This window comes from Rhyacophila brunnea, unplaced genomic scaffold (assembly GCF_057557595.1).
Source record: "Rhyacophila brunnea isolate RB1 unplaced genomic scaffold, BYU_Rbru_1.0 scaffold_20, whole genome shotgun sequence".
NCBI classification, from domain to species: Eukaryota; Metazoa; Arthropoda; class Insecta; order Trichoptera; family Rhyacophilidae; genus Rhyacophila; species Rhyacophila brunnea.
The window spans coordinates 117,019-132,623 of NW_028232860.1; positions in this window are offsets into that span (position 1 = coordinate 117,019).

Genomic DNA, 15,605 nt, shown 5'->3' on the forward strand with positions numbered 1-15,605 from the left:
GAATGTACCATTCTAATTATTGAACATACATAATTCTGAAAACACTCATGAGAAAATAATATAGGCAATTTTGAAAAAATCTCTTTTGAATATTGATACCAAATAGACGCATTTTCTATTGGCTATATTTTCTCATGAGTGTTTTCAGAATTATGTAGGTATGTTCACAACAGGAAATATTGGAGTGATCCGAGACGTCGGTTAGCAATTAAAGTAATAACTACTTTAATTTAGAATACAAAAACCGATCGCCTACCGTAACTCAATTTGGAGAGCGCTTATGAGCAGGTATTAAAAAGGCCAATAGTTAAAAATTTGTCGCAATTAAGCATGGCAGTCGTAGCATAGTGGTAATGCACAGGGCGCGATACCCAAGAGACGCAGGTTCGATCCTGCCGGGTGTCTTACTTTTTTCAAAAAAGATTTTTTCTATCGGCTATATTTTCTCATGAGTGTTTTCAGAAGTATTTAGGTATGTTCAATATATTGATTTTTTAGAAAAATGACATAAAGACGACATTTGATCTATTGGATGACAGTGGCTCTGGAATGATCGATGCTGATAAATTCAGAGTAGCGGCTTCAGCTTTGGGTGAGCGCTTTTAAACATTATGAGTAGGTATCTTCTTCTTTTTAGTCCATGTTCGTTCAGTAGGTGTACTAACTTCACCCTGGCACGTCACATAGTGCAAGCACAAGTTCCGCCACCTCTCTCGGTACATTTTTACGTCGCGCGCCTACAACCATGTGAGAGTTGTAGCGCGTAGATCGCTTCTATTGCACCGCTCCAGGTTGAGTGAGGGTCGGCCACGGCGACGGAACCGTTCAAGTTCTGTCACAAAGGTACGGAGTGTCGCACTCTCTGGCGGCATCTGGAACGAATGTCCCAACCACGTGGAGCGTCCCTTCGTGATTACTTCAATCATCGATTCAAATATAATTTGTTCAACGAGTGCATGCTGCATAATTATGCTCCTGTACGACTGTGAGACATGGCATATTACCAAGCTTCAAAGGTCTCGACTTATGAGCTTTGAGAACCGATGTCTCACACAGGAACAAACACTAAAACACGTACATTAACATCATTTTACTCCCTACTTCAATTATAGTTTGTCAATTTATGGCTACGGCCGTATGTTGTAGCTTAACCACTGGGTAATGCCAAAATAAATGGCGTATTTCAAAAAAACACTACCTTATTCTTAGGTCAATAATTATTATAAAGCAATCATTATTCGTTATCACACTTGAATGGTCGAAGACATAGCTTATAATGAGTATCTTTAGAATTATCTTCAAATGTGTTAATCTTGCCCATTTTTTGAATAATAAAAAGCCCAATTCTTGTCAAATTTGGGATCACAGAGATTATGAATATAATTTTTTATCGTAAATATTTCACTATAATAATGTCAACATAAATTATAATGATGGTTTTATAAATGCGTTTAAAAATTAATAAACTTAAAAAATCTTAACACCACTGCACATTTATGTACTGAAATATGACTATATTCTAAAACATTAGAGCGAGAGGTTTAAAAGAATACTATTTTATGTAATAAAAATACTTTATGCAGTCATTAAATGTTTAAAATAAATATAAAGGATAATAAGACTTCAAAATTATATAAATAGATTATCTACAACGTTAAAGGAATGTCCAGGATCGTGATCGTACTTTGAAAATAGAAAAAAAAAGCTCCATTTTGACCCACGCTGAGCACGTCCGCCCTTAAGCTATATAATCTAAACGCCCACGCACATAATGGGCGCGATACCCGAGAGATGCAGGTTCGATCCTGCGGGGGTGTCTTACTCTTTTCAAAAAAAGATTTTTTTATATCGGTTATAATATATTTTCTCAGAAGTGTTTTCAAAATTATGTATGTTCAATAATTAGAGTGTTACATTCTTAAATCTTGTGAATTAGGTACTCGTTGAATAAAAAATATACCCAGTTAATTAAAAATATTTTTTTATTTGAATTTATGAAATTCTTAAAAGGATTCCGTTTCCTTTTAAGAATTCGTGTTGTTTTCACTGCTATAGGTATTATTTTATGCAAATCTACATGTAAATAACACAACATTTCAGAATATTACAATAATTACAACATTGGATTTTTGACAGCTCGATTTTTTTACTCGTTCGTTAATCATCCGTTGGTCAGTAGCAGAGTTTTTTCTCCTCATACTTTTGGCTCGCCAAAGGAGCGTCTGCATCGGCTCTTTGCCTATGGAAGTCTCTGACTGTCACGGTTGAAATCCATAGACTGAATGGAATTAAACAACTTAACACGGCCTCTTTTGGCATCAAAATAAATTTTACAAACAAATTGGCCTAAAGCTTGATATTACGTACAACGCAGCGCTCGAAATGGAAAAATTTACGAACCGGAGCGGTCGACAGTTTTCTGATGATATTCACTATGTGAATATCTTCAGAAATTAAATTGTATGTGTTTATATAAAAAATAACTGGTACAACGTCACTACTAAATTTAAAATAGGTAGGTAAACTTGAAACAGTCATACTACCCCCAAGATTACAACATCACTGAATTTATTTCGAATGCTCGTATATGTATTTTATTTGTACCATCACCAGTGTTGATTCGTCTTAATAAATAGATAAATATTTATATTTTGTTAGGTTATGAGATGACAAGAGATGCGCTGAAAGCCAGGCTACGACATGTCGGCAGCGACGTGACTGATAAATTGTCCATAGAAAAATTCACCACTCTTCTGATGAGAAAAATAGCCGAGAAGGATTCTCATGAGCACATCTACAAAAGCTTTCTATTATTCGATACAAACGACTCAGGTTATCAATAATATTGTTTTTTTTCTTTTAAAATTCAAACTAACGAAATATTTTCACAATTATTGTGAATCAAGAAGGTTGTGGCGAGTCGGGATATCTCTCACATTTCACTCACAACACCGCTACGATAATTATAATACATATTACTTGTATTTGTAACATTGGTCCGCGTACTATGTAACTATAAAAAAAGATAATACGCCTAGTACGCCCAAAATACTATAATTTTAAACAATCGGAAAAAGGTTCGAAGTTCTTTTTGCTTAAATATTTCATTTAAAAATAAAAAATTACAAGATAAAAAGATTTTTTTATATACCACGTTTTTAAATTCTCTTATCATATAAACTTGACAATTCTATGTATTAATAAATACTTATGTTGTACTTGATAAAAATACTGAATAAATATTATAGAATACTGAAATGTCATTTTGACATTTCATATTGATTTCCATAGGAACGCACTATATATTAATAATTTAGTTGCTAGGACGCCCTTAGCAACCAATAATAGTGTTTTACTTTTTACGATTTTTTTCCGAAATAACTTTCCATACAAAACAGAATTAACTGAAAATTAATTCAATTCTGCTTAAAGATGGCTAAAAGCTAAAATTATTAATGCATTGTCGTCGTGTTCTGATATATTCTAAAAGTTTCAAATGTTAGCTAGACATGCAATGTTAGCTAGACAGAAGTTAGTTAAAAAATCTTCAATCGTCCAATACAAATCTTGGACAAACAAGAATACGAGCTAATACTTACTTACTTATCGTGTCCGGGATCACACCGCTCCTTTCCAAAACGTTGCAGCGGAGACCGCCCTGTCATTGGCCTTCAACAGGTCCTCCTCAACAAACTCAATCCCAATTCGAGGGCAAACCAACATATGCTTCGCATCCTGCACCTCCCCACACTCGCATGAGACATCCTCGCCGGTTAAGACATCCCACTTCTTGAGGTTTGTCTTGCACCTTGTGACACCGACTCTTAGTCTGTTCAGTGCCTTCCAGACATCGAAGGGGAGTTCGTGTCCCGGCGAGGGTTCCTCTGTTGGCTCTATCCAAGGATTGCAGAGTCTTTCTTTCCATTTCTGCATACGACTCTCTTCTGGGAGGCAATCTACTTCCGAGCTAATAAAAACGTGGTAATGTGGTAAATTACACCAAAAGTACAGTGGAGCCTCGATTATCCGGATTATTTAAAATAAGCACAAGTTAGTTTTCTGAGACGTTTATTTCCGCGATTTAAATAATATTTTGAATACGTATAATCGATGTACCATTGAAAAGAAAACATCTTGTACTTACTATCATTAAAAGACAATCAATGCTTTAAAAAGAGGTACTTACCAATCTCAGGACGTTTTTGTCTAATAAATATAGCGTCGGCACCTCAACAATCTCAGATGAAAATCTGGACAGCCAATATTTATGGACCATTATTATGTGAAAAAGCGAGATTGAATGGAGATAAAACTTTAAAACAAGTTCGGATTGGCTCGAAAATTTTAAAGGGCGACATGGTAGGTATTAGAAAAGTGAAAATTCACGGGCATCACGAGGCTTTTACGTATATTATCTATGGCAGTCAGCACACACGCGCCTAGTCAGTACGCCTCTCGCCCGAGGCAAATGCACGCGCCGCCTCGCCCGAGCGTTGCCGCGACCAATCCAATCGTTGTCGGTATATCGACGCTCAAAGGTGCTGCGCGCGGCTGTCTCGCGCAGTGATTTTTGCAAAGCAAATGCCCGAGGTAGCCTCGCGAGGCTGATCGCTCAGTCAGTACGCGGCTATTACGTACTCACGGCAATTTAATCGCCAACCTAAAAAAGAAGAAGAATTTAAATTAAAGGCTGCAAATGTTTATGTTTCTCACCAATATTATTGAATAGTTTGAACAATAATTCCTCTATTTAATTTTAAGGTGTGTTAACTATGTCGAGCATTCGGATCATTGCAGAACAATTAGGCGAGCATTTAACAGATGAGGAGATAATGGAGATGCTCGATGAAGCTGACAACACAGGCAGCGGTTCTGTAAGTTATCGTATAAATCCATGCGCAAATTGTATTGTTTCACAACTAGACCAAAATGTGCATCTATAAAAACACTGAATTGAACTCATGACTCAAAATTAAAAATCCAATATTTTTGTAGGTAGGTACCTACCTATTCATCAAAGATGTTGGAAAAACCTTATTCTATAGAAATGGAGCCTAAATTGTATGAAATTGTAGCAAAGAATAAACCACTACACTAGTCTACTGATTAAATTAACTACAAAAAATGACCTCGCATTTTAGGTTCATTTGGGCTTCACATTATTGCTATGATATTTATTTGTCAATTTATAGGTCGTATACACCCACGGTGGCCGCGCGGCTTAAGCGTTGGACTATAACGCCGTGGGTCCCAGTTCGAATCCTGAGTGTGGCAAGTACACATATTGTTTTTCAATTTGTGTGTGAGTCAGGGTATGGACCTAATAGGTTGAGCAAGTGGCTGACATCCATTTCTCGTAAAAAAACAATAATCTGTTATTACAAACCTCTACTCTCTGGAGGCCCATATGATCCTATTAGGATCGGACATGGTCGGAATAAAGAGACGATTCGTCTATATGAGCAGATAAGCAGCCAATTATATTACTCTTCACTCAAGTAATAAATCACGGCGAACATTTGAAATGGCCTCCATTATGTAGGTATATAAGAAAATCGGAATGGCAACTGGGCGATCTTAATATATATGGAGTTTACCAACTTAACCATGCTTCATGCCCTTGCAAAGTAATTTCAAATGTCATCACAGAATTAACGTTTACAACTCTTTCTACGTATAGTCCAAATTCTTGATGATGATATTAATATATTATCATTTAAATAATTAATAATATATTTTTTCAATTGATTACAGGTCACATTGGATCAATTCACAAAAATGATACGTAAATCCGTGACTTTGAAAAGATAATGAAAAATGTCTTGCAATGAATTCGAAAGTTGATAAAGAAAGTGTTCTCGAATTTAAATTATATACCTATGTTTAAATAAAATAATTATTTTTAATGTGGTTGTTGAATACTTATAAGAAATTGTAAAACTAAATCTAAAAATATTGTTAACAAATAATAAATTGACAAAACAAAATTAATTTATATTTTAAAAGACATTACTCTCTTTGAATTGTGATGACAACATAGTACCTACCTAGTGCTAAGGCAGTAAAAAAAGTCCCACGTTTCTATATTTTATAGCAACAATGAACGGATAAATCAAATAGGCCTCTCTAGATCCACAGAGACATCCCCAAATGGGGACCATTCGGGGGTGTAAGAGTAGGTACTGACATATCTGGGGGGTGTCGGGTAGCTCAGGTGGTAGTTTTATCACCCCTCGATAGTACAAAAAAAATAAAAATTGATGTATATTGTTTGTTTTCTTTATTATTTTCTTTAGTACATTGTTGCTTATCAACGTCTTTTATTGTTTGTTACATTTCGGCACCTCCTACGTATAATATTGTAACTATTAAAATTGAAATCAATAAATAAATAAATACATTATTTTTTATTATAATGATGTACTGCACTGGTAAATTTGAACTACTTCTTAGTGACGTCATCCACAATTGTTTGGGATCAAATACAGAACGTTACACAACCTTGGTAACAAAGACAGAACTGTATACTATGTGAGTATCAAATGTAGCACTCTTCACTTTTAAAACATGTATATTTAATTATTTACAACAATCAGAATTCTGACATACGTAAATTCCGTTGTGTATTTCCAATTTATTGCATATTATTATATCTCCAACTAGCTGAGCCAGCTGGCTCTCGCCAGTCTGTCTCGCTAGGTCTTGCAGACGGCTTGGCGGTATTGTATATTAATATAATTGTGAAGTATGCATAAACGGCGCCATAGTTTTCCCTTCGGGATGGATTTTCATTTACGTCAGACATTTTGACATTTCGCTGATTTGTCAGTTTTACAATTTGCATCTCGTCACTGCCAATACAAATTCGGAGTCATATGCGTAGTCTATTCTGGAGTCAGGCCTTCACAATATCACCTGACACCACTTGTTTTTTGAAAGAACTGAAGATTTTGAAAAATGTGGTTTATTAGATATGATATAAACTAATAAGAATAACAATAACTAATAATATTAATTTACTGTAAACAATGATGATATTAATGGGTAAAATGGCGCTCTTGGGTAGAGTTACAATGCTTTTTATGTCAATTTAGAAGTGTATAACATCAAAAAAGGTCATGCGTAAATCATTTCAAGTTTATTATTGAAAGAATCATCAGTTAATTTACAATTATGGAGAAACACAAATATCAGTAGATTTCTTGAATTTCGAAAAAAAATCAAAAATTCAGTATATTGGCAAATTTCAGTAGACATGGCAACACTGCTGGGTTGATCGCATAGTCAGTGTTGCCATGTCTATCTACTGAATTTTTAAATTTTGACTTGGCAACACTGGGTTGATCGCATAGTCAGTGTTGCCATGTCTACTGGAATTTCATTAGATCTACTGAAATTGTTGTCAGGAAAAGAAGAAATAATGATATTTGTGATGAACAAAAGTCACTTTTTACATGATTTTTTAAAAGACACTTGTGAGATTATGTCAATATGCACGCTTTCACCAAACACAATCGTTGAATTTCATACATTTTTGTCAATCAATGGTATTTTGAAGAAAAAATCAAAAAATCTACTGAACTTTGAAAATGTTAGTTGGCAACACTGGTTGATACCTTTTAAATATTTTTGGGTTATAATGAGCCAATTAAATGTATATAAGTTTCATTGGTTCAAAATAAAAATTGATTCAACAGCCTTACAAAAAAAAAAAAAAAAGTGACATCATATTTTAAAATTTTCCTTGGTGTCGTAAAACGCCGATATGTCGTACGCCCGCGTTTCAATGAAATGATCAGTTTTAATCGGAATTCGTATAAATGTTATTGTTTATTTGAATATTTATAGTTATCTATGGGTGCTTGTCATAAATGTGAGTTATTATATAGTGCTGTGCATTTTTAAATCATTAGGAGACGTAAATAATATCACCTGTCGTTTTTTACATAAACAACAAATAATGACGTATGTTACCTTGTTTTTAAAAGTGATTTTTTTGTGACTGTGTTAAGTTATATAAAATTGTGCTCACTTCAACTTACAGTCACTCGAATGCATCTCATAAGTAAATATGTGGTCAGTCAATTGAAATACCGTATGTTAGTATACATAGCGTAATAAATTTATAGTGTCAAAAGACTTGATTTCCGTTAGAGGTGTAGAAACTTAACTTAAACAGAGAACTTAATTCATAAAAATTTAAATAAATCAGTTCTAATACGTTTATCGATCAATCTTATTATGATTAGTTTGTGAAAATTGATTGTATATATCGGTTAAAACGCATTTTAAATTTAAAGCGGCCATCTTTGTTTAGTCGGTTCGAGTGTTGCAAACATTGTGAAAAAATAAATTCCCATATTGTCAATAATGTGACGTATGTGCCGGAAAGCTTTAGAGAAACATCAATATTATATCGCAAGATAACTTAAATTCGGAAAACCCTTCCTTTCATACTCTATATGACCTATTTGAATTTCGAACATTCCATAAGTGTGTTTGGCGTTTTAACCCATCGGACGTGACGAATAAGGCACACAATCGCTCGCAAAAACGGGCAAATCTGTAGGATAATAATATATAGGAGATTACTTGAAATTATTTTCGACCTGAAGTATGGTAACGTATTTAGCGACACTTGTTACTGCTTATTATGATCAGTGTTGCCAACCGTACTATAATTATAGTATGTGTACTATAATTTTCGTCAGCGTACTATGTACGATATAAAACAGGTATAGTACGCCCAAAATACTATAATTTTGAGAAATCGGAAAAAAAGTTGCCAATAGAAGAAAAACAACGCCAAAATAATCCGTAAGAAGCAAAAAAATAGTCCCCATGTCTAAAAAAGGTGACGTTAATTACTTAACAGTGATTTCCAAACTGGGAGGCGCCGACTGTTGCAAAGGGAGGCGTGAAAAGTTTAACATAATAATGTAGCCACAGGTTTGCAGTTTGCAAGTGCATAATAAAATGGCAGCTAGTTATAAACTACATAAAAACAGTCCTAAAAAGTTAGGTTGTTTGCAAACCTGTATGACAATATGGAGACTAAATTTATTATACCTCATTTCTATAAGTACTAAATTGTGCATGGCCCCCACAAGAGGGGGGCTGACAGGTCTCCAGCCTGGGGGCTCGGTGTTGCGGTTTGCGTTAAGGTGACGCATCAGTGAAACGGCAAATAATTTTCAACTGTAGGCGCGACGAAATTTTGGACTCGCTCGCATTTAGTGAAAGAACGTCGAGCTAGAAACACGTCACTTTGCTTCGTGATGGCGACGGGCCAATTAATTCTTAAATCGTGTAAAGATGACTAAAAACGTTACCCATTTAATTTAAAAAGAAAACATGTCAATGAATATATTATTATTGTTTCTAATAGAACAAAAAACAGAACATAAAATGGACGTATGTTGGATTTATATGACAAATAATATTTCGTTTGACAGGCGTCATTTGCACCCGCGACCCGCAATCCACGCATCGCCTAGCAACGATCTTTTTGGACCGTGCCTCAACTGATGTACGGCCTTAAGTGAGATAAACACACACCACAAGTTCGTTCTATTACTAAAAAAAGTCGCCTGCGGCGCTGTTTCAGTTACAGGATATTAACATTTTATAATATTCCTATGTGTTTGTGTGATACAATTTGATGTGATTATGTGGTGTGTGCGATTGATGATAATTCACACGTAGATTTTTATTTTATAATTATTTGTAGTGTATTTCCTTACTAATAAAAATAACTATATGGAAACAGAAACCTATGTTAAATTTTCGTTGAATCGAACTGAAGAATAATAATATAATACTTTGTCAAGAAAAGCTATGCGAGTAGGAACTACTACCATTTCGTAACATCATAATATTTATGCGAAACGGAATTTTCTGCATTAGATGCAATGAAATCCAAATTATATCGAGCCCGTTTAGTATAAAAAAGCGCTTTGTGTAAAAATGTATTTAATGAAATAAAAGGTGGGCCAAGAATATATTGTTTTAAAAGTGAGGCGTAGTAACGTAAAGTTTGGAAACCACTGACTTAAAATTTGAATTTTGTCTAAAAAAACAAGACGTTAATAACCCTCCGGAGGAAATTTTGTCTAAAAAAACGATACGTTAATTACCCCACGTTTAATTTTTTGAAAATGCAGAAAATTATTGGTCGCTCAACGCGTACTATATTTTTTGCCGAAATACTATAATTTTGGAGGCACTGTACTATAATTCCACTCTTAAAATATGGCAACACTGATTACGATACTTCACTTCGGACCAGTGTTGCCAACCGTACTATAATTATAGTATTTGTACTATAATTTTGGTCCGCGTACTATGTACGATATAAAATAGGTATAGTACGCCCAAAATACTATAATTTTGAAAATCGTACTATAATTTTACATAAAAGTACTATAATTTTGCACTTGCCATTTCGCAATCGAGTGGTCTTCGGACTATGCAACAAGCCGACTATGAAAAATTGGGAACCTGCTGCCCGCGACGAAATATTTCACCTAATAAAAACGAGTCGACTGTAAAAAATTGGGAAAATTTTCGTTTTCAACAGATGACAACGCGTACTATATTTTATCCCCAAATACTATAATTTTGGAGGCTTTGTACTATAATTCCACTTTCAAAATATGGCAACACTGCTTCGGACGGGAGGCGACACGACCACCACAATAAATTAATTATCTCGCGGCAAGTGTGCAAAATGGCTACGTTTTATTTATCTTTATTTTTCCCCGAGACAACATAGATACGTGGTGTCTCTCCGAACGGGAATTTCTAACTAATTGTTATATCCCGGGACCTGGTGGCTAGCTCGGGATGTTGGTGGGACCCGGGATTCACAAAAATTAAAAACTAAATTGGTATTTCTCTCGAATTTTAGTTGTGTTACTCCAAGCATGCTCCAAGCTGTGAGGACCGGACGTCAACTCTTTAGCTCGCTGTCATCGACTGACTATTATCTATGACCAGTGTTGCCAAGTCAAAATTTGAAATTTCAGTAGAATGTGTAAAAAAAATTCAGTAGATTCGACAAAATATCAGTAGATTTCTGTTTTAGGAAAAATATTTCGCCGCGGGCCGCAGGTTCCCGATTTTTCGTAGTCGGCTCGTTTTTTTTAGGAAAAATATTTTGCCGCGGGCCGCAGGTTCCCAATTTAATATACACGTTAAGTAATTAACGTCTCATTTTTTTATTGAGTAAAATGCCGCGTAATGTAATTATTAACGTCTCGTTTTTTTAGACAAAATTCAGAAAGTTCAAAAATAATTAGCGAGGGCTTATTTTTTAAGAAACATTCCATTGCAAACTTATTTTCCAAATTTTCAGGCGTGCATTAATCATGTTAAGTTTACTTTTAACATAATCATCATTTTGCTCACAAATATTATGGAAAACACAAATATTAGTAGATTTTAGAAAATGCAATATATTAGATATGATTTAAAAATAAGGAAAGAACTCACCTTGTGCAGATAACAAACAACCTTGATGCACTTTAGAATATTATGGTCTTGTAATAATAATTATGAAATAAAATAACAATAATAAAACTATTCATCACTATCACTATCATCTTTGTACATATTCACATTCATTTTATTGAGGAGATTTTCACCGGTGGGAAAGTTGAAACATGTTTTTTCGTGTAGAAGTCTTTTCGTATGAATGAGTCCTACAATAGTTTTTGTCGTCAGCCTATTTCGTTGTTTTGTTTTCAATAAATTCACCGTTGAAAACACACGCTCCACAGTGGCACTCGAATGTGGGAGACACAATAGACTTGCAATAAAATCATTAACTGATGGGAACATCGATTGGCCATCTCCCGTAGTCATTGATCTTACAGCAGTCCAAAATTCTTCTACCGCGATGGTCGGTATCACATCTAGTTTGGTATTTCTTAATAACCTCCACTCAGTGTCTAAATCTTGCAATTTATTATTACACACGATATTGGGGAAGTTGCTCGCAATGCTGGCTATAGAATGGTGTTTTCTTTCCATGACTGGGCAATCAAACGGGAATCTTTTGTAAATCTGATTTGAACTCTCAATAAAAAAATCTAGGCATCTAGTCCTAAATTCAAGCAACTCCACGCCAGATAAATTATGTTTTCCATCAGATAGCTCAGCACTGACTTTTGCTCCAAGATACATTTCTTCTAAAGGCAAAAAATGTCTTGGGTTTCTGAACTCTATTTTATCTAATGGGTTCCCATTTACATAATTACTTTTTAAATAACACTCCAGAAGTGTTTTTAATACTGAAGAGACTGACGAGTGTAAATTGTGAATCTGTGGAGACTCACTTTGCATCTGTTTATTTAAATTATTGAAAAACGGTAAAACAAATTCTAAGAATTGCAAATATAATTTATTTACAGGATCTCTAAGCATGCCTAGTATTGTCTCCGCTGCCCTAACACGGTCATTTAAGACAGCACCCGTGAAAAACAACTTCAATGCATCCAATTGTTCCAAAAGCCGAGTTACCACAGCCTGAAGGGATAGCCATCGCGTTTGACTCGGGTGGAGAATTTTATGCGGCTTTACGGATACAAAACTTTGAAACTCCTCTAAAATTCCAATACGTTTTGGACTTGATTGAAAATAGTTATGAACATCTCTCGCCAAGTCTTCAACAGTATTTGGTAATTTCATGCATGCGTAAGATGCACATAAGTGAAATGAATGGCATATACATTTCATAATAAATAAATTTGGTATGTCTTTCTTAAGTAATGATGAAAGCGAGTGATGTTGTCCCATCATAGCGTTGGCACCATCTGCAGCAAATCCAATCAGGTTATCTTTATAGGGTATATTTACTGCTGTAAACGCTTCAACAACATGTTTATGCAGGCTATCTGCAGATGCATCTTTAAGGGGAACAAGGTCAAAAAATGCATCTACCACTTTACCATTTTCCATGTAGCGTGTCACCAAACAAAGATGCTTAATACAGCCTTTATCAGTACTCTCATCAGCAATCAGAGAAAATTTATTCCGTTTAAGAATTGTAATTAATGATTCCTTGCTGGTTTTCCCAGTAACATTTTTTAAAATTGCCGTGGTTTTTGTTCTGCTGCATTTTATACCTGACGCGATTTTTGAATCGCTGCAAATGGTTTTTATAAGATCAGGTAAGTGCTCCATAACATTCATGGGAATATTATGTTCAGCGACGAAAGCTGCCAATCTAATTTCTCCTTCCGTGATTTGCTTCTCAGTTGTATTTCGGCCACTTATTGAAGGCATGCTGAGGAGGGTCTGTTGGGTGGACATGCTTTTACAATTAATTATATGTTTTTTTTCCTTTCGCGTGTTTTAACAGGTCCTGCTTGCCAGCATTACAAATCGACAAATCGCAAGAGCAAGCCTTGCAGTATGCAAAATTAACACCTTTTTTTGTGTTTTTTGCCAACCACCCGCGAAATACTACGTCCTTTTCCCATGACATATTATATTTTTGCATGTACTTTGATTTTTTGTTACCCGATTCTTTAGTCGGTGTTGCATATCCACTATTTTCGCTGTCGCTATCCATGATCAATAATACCTATTAAAACGTAGGTATAGATACAACTCACCCAAAATAAGTTACAGTCCAATCACACGATACGTAATCTTCAGACACTTGTTAATTAAATTATTTGTTGACGAATTCATATAAACTAACACTTGCCTACTTATAAATTTCTGTATTGTTTAAAAGTTTAAATAGAGAATTAATAATTTTAATAGGCATTAAAATGTTAATGAAATAGACGTAGTAGGTAGGTAGCTAGTTTCTAGCTAGTTGCACATCGAAAACTTAGTTCCTAGCGACACAATGAATTTATTGTTGGTTTTCTACACAAAATAATGTTAGTTTATAATATGATTTATCACTAAATTTAAATAGGTAAGTACCTAGTTATTTTTATATCATTGGTTTCACGATTACTACCAAGGACAATTTAAAACGTTTTCTGAATAAAAAATGAAACAGGAAAAATATTTCAAGATGTTCAAAATTAATAGGTATCAATAATTAAAGATCCTTAAGTAGTTTTAATACCGAGTCTTAGTATGTAGAGTGAAACTTCTGCTATCGGAGAATGTTAGAATAAAACTGATGAAAATTAAGGGCACAGTAGAAACCATTTTCAACACTGTCTAAACTCTAAACAAAGTGATGAAAACAAAACAATAAAAAGTAGGTACTAGGTAGGTACCCACTTGTCCCTTGTTCGAGTTTCGAGATCCCATTGTTTGGTGTAATTAAAATAATATCTGATTATAGAAAGGAAATCTCTCCATTCGCGATGTTTTATTCAGTTTTATTTTCATTCTAAATATCATGAGAAAGTTTTAGTTATAGATAATATGCCACCATAAATTGTCCGGTTTTCGAATTTAGTACTAAGAAGCGAATGATATATCAAAATCAGCATGACATGTGGCGCTCTCACTAATCGGACTAATAAGACTTATACATTGTTATAGGTATCTTTATAATTATGTACCTTCACCTTTACTTACTGAAAGGTTCTTGAGAAACCTGACCTAAAATTTAGAATTGCTATCCAGTAATCAATACCTAACCAAATTAAATGTTCAAATCAACTGTATGTATCCTGAGCCGGAACCAAAAAGTATCATTCATTCGAACTTATGAGCATAAGAAAAATATTTCAAACCAGAAAAAAAAGTTTTTCTTGTGTTCTAAAAAAAATATTTGTGGACAAAAGTCCTTTGTACCAACAGTGATTGAAATGTTTGAATAATGTCTCTTGTTCTTTGGTTTCCTTATCATCTTATCAACTTATCATCAGCCACTTAACAATAATGCAATTGTTCATCCCCATTAAATTTTATTTCTGCTGGTCACACATAGCATAGCATTAAAATATAATGATTTTTGAGTCATGTTAAATTATGGTGTGAAGTTTTATAATAATAATAAATAATAATAGGTATGTATTAATTTATTATTTTCTAAGCAATGATGATGTCAGTGGGTTAAAATGCCGGTATTGGGTAGCGTTACAATGCGTCCTTTGTTAATTTAGAAGTGTGTATCCAAATACAAATCAACAAAGGCGTGCGTAAATCTTTTCAACTTTATTAATAAATTCATCATCAGTTGACTTAAAAATATGGGAAATAGCCAAATATCAGTAGATTTCATGGATTTCGAAAAAAAATCAAAAATTCAGTATATTGGCAAAAAATATCAGTAGATCTACTGAAATTTCAGTAGACATGGCAACGCTGTCTATGACTGACTAGCAGTGTTGCCATCCTCCCCTCACATACTCCTTATTATTAATTAAATACAATAATTCTTACGTGCTAAGTACAATTTTGACAGTTAATCAAGGAATAATGGAAGTACGTACGCCCATTGTTGATTAGGAGGTCAGATGACATGGTTATACCTAATAATTAATTTTATCTATCGGGAGAGGCCCAATGATCATGGATATGACAGTACCCTAGTATTTTTAAATGAGGTAAAACCCTGTCATAAATTAATGTTACCTTTTGAAAGAGAAAACAGATAGGCAGGTACCCTGATCAAATCCAAGCTG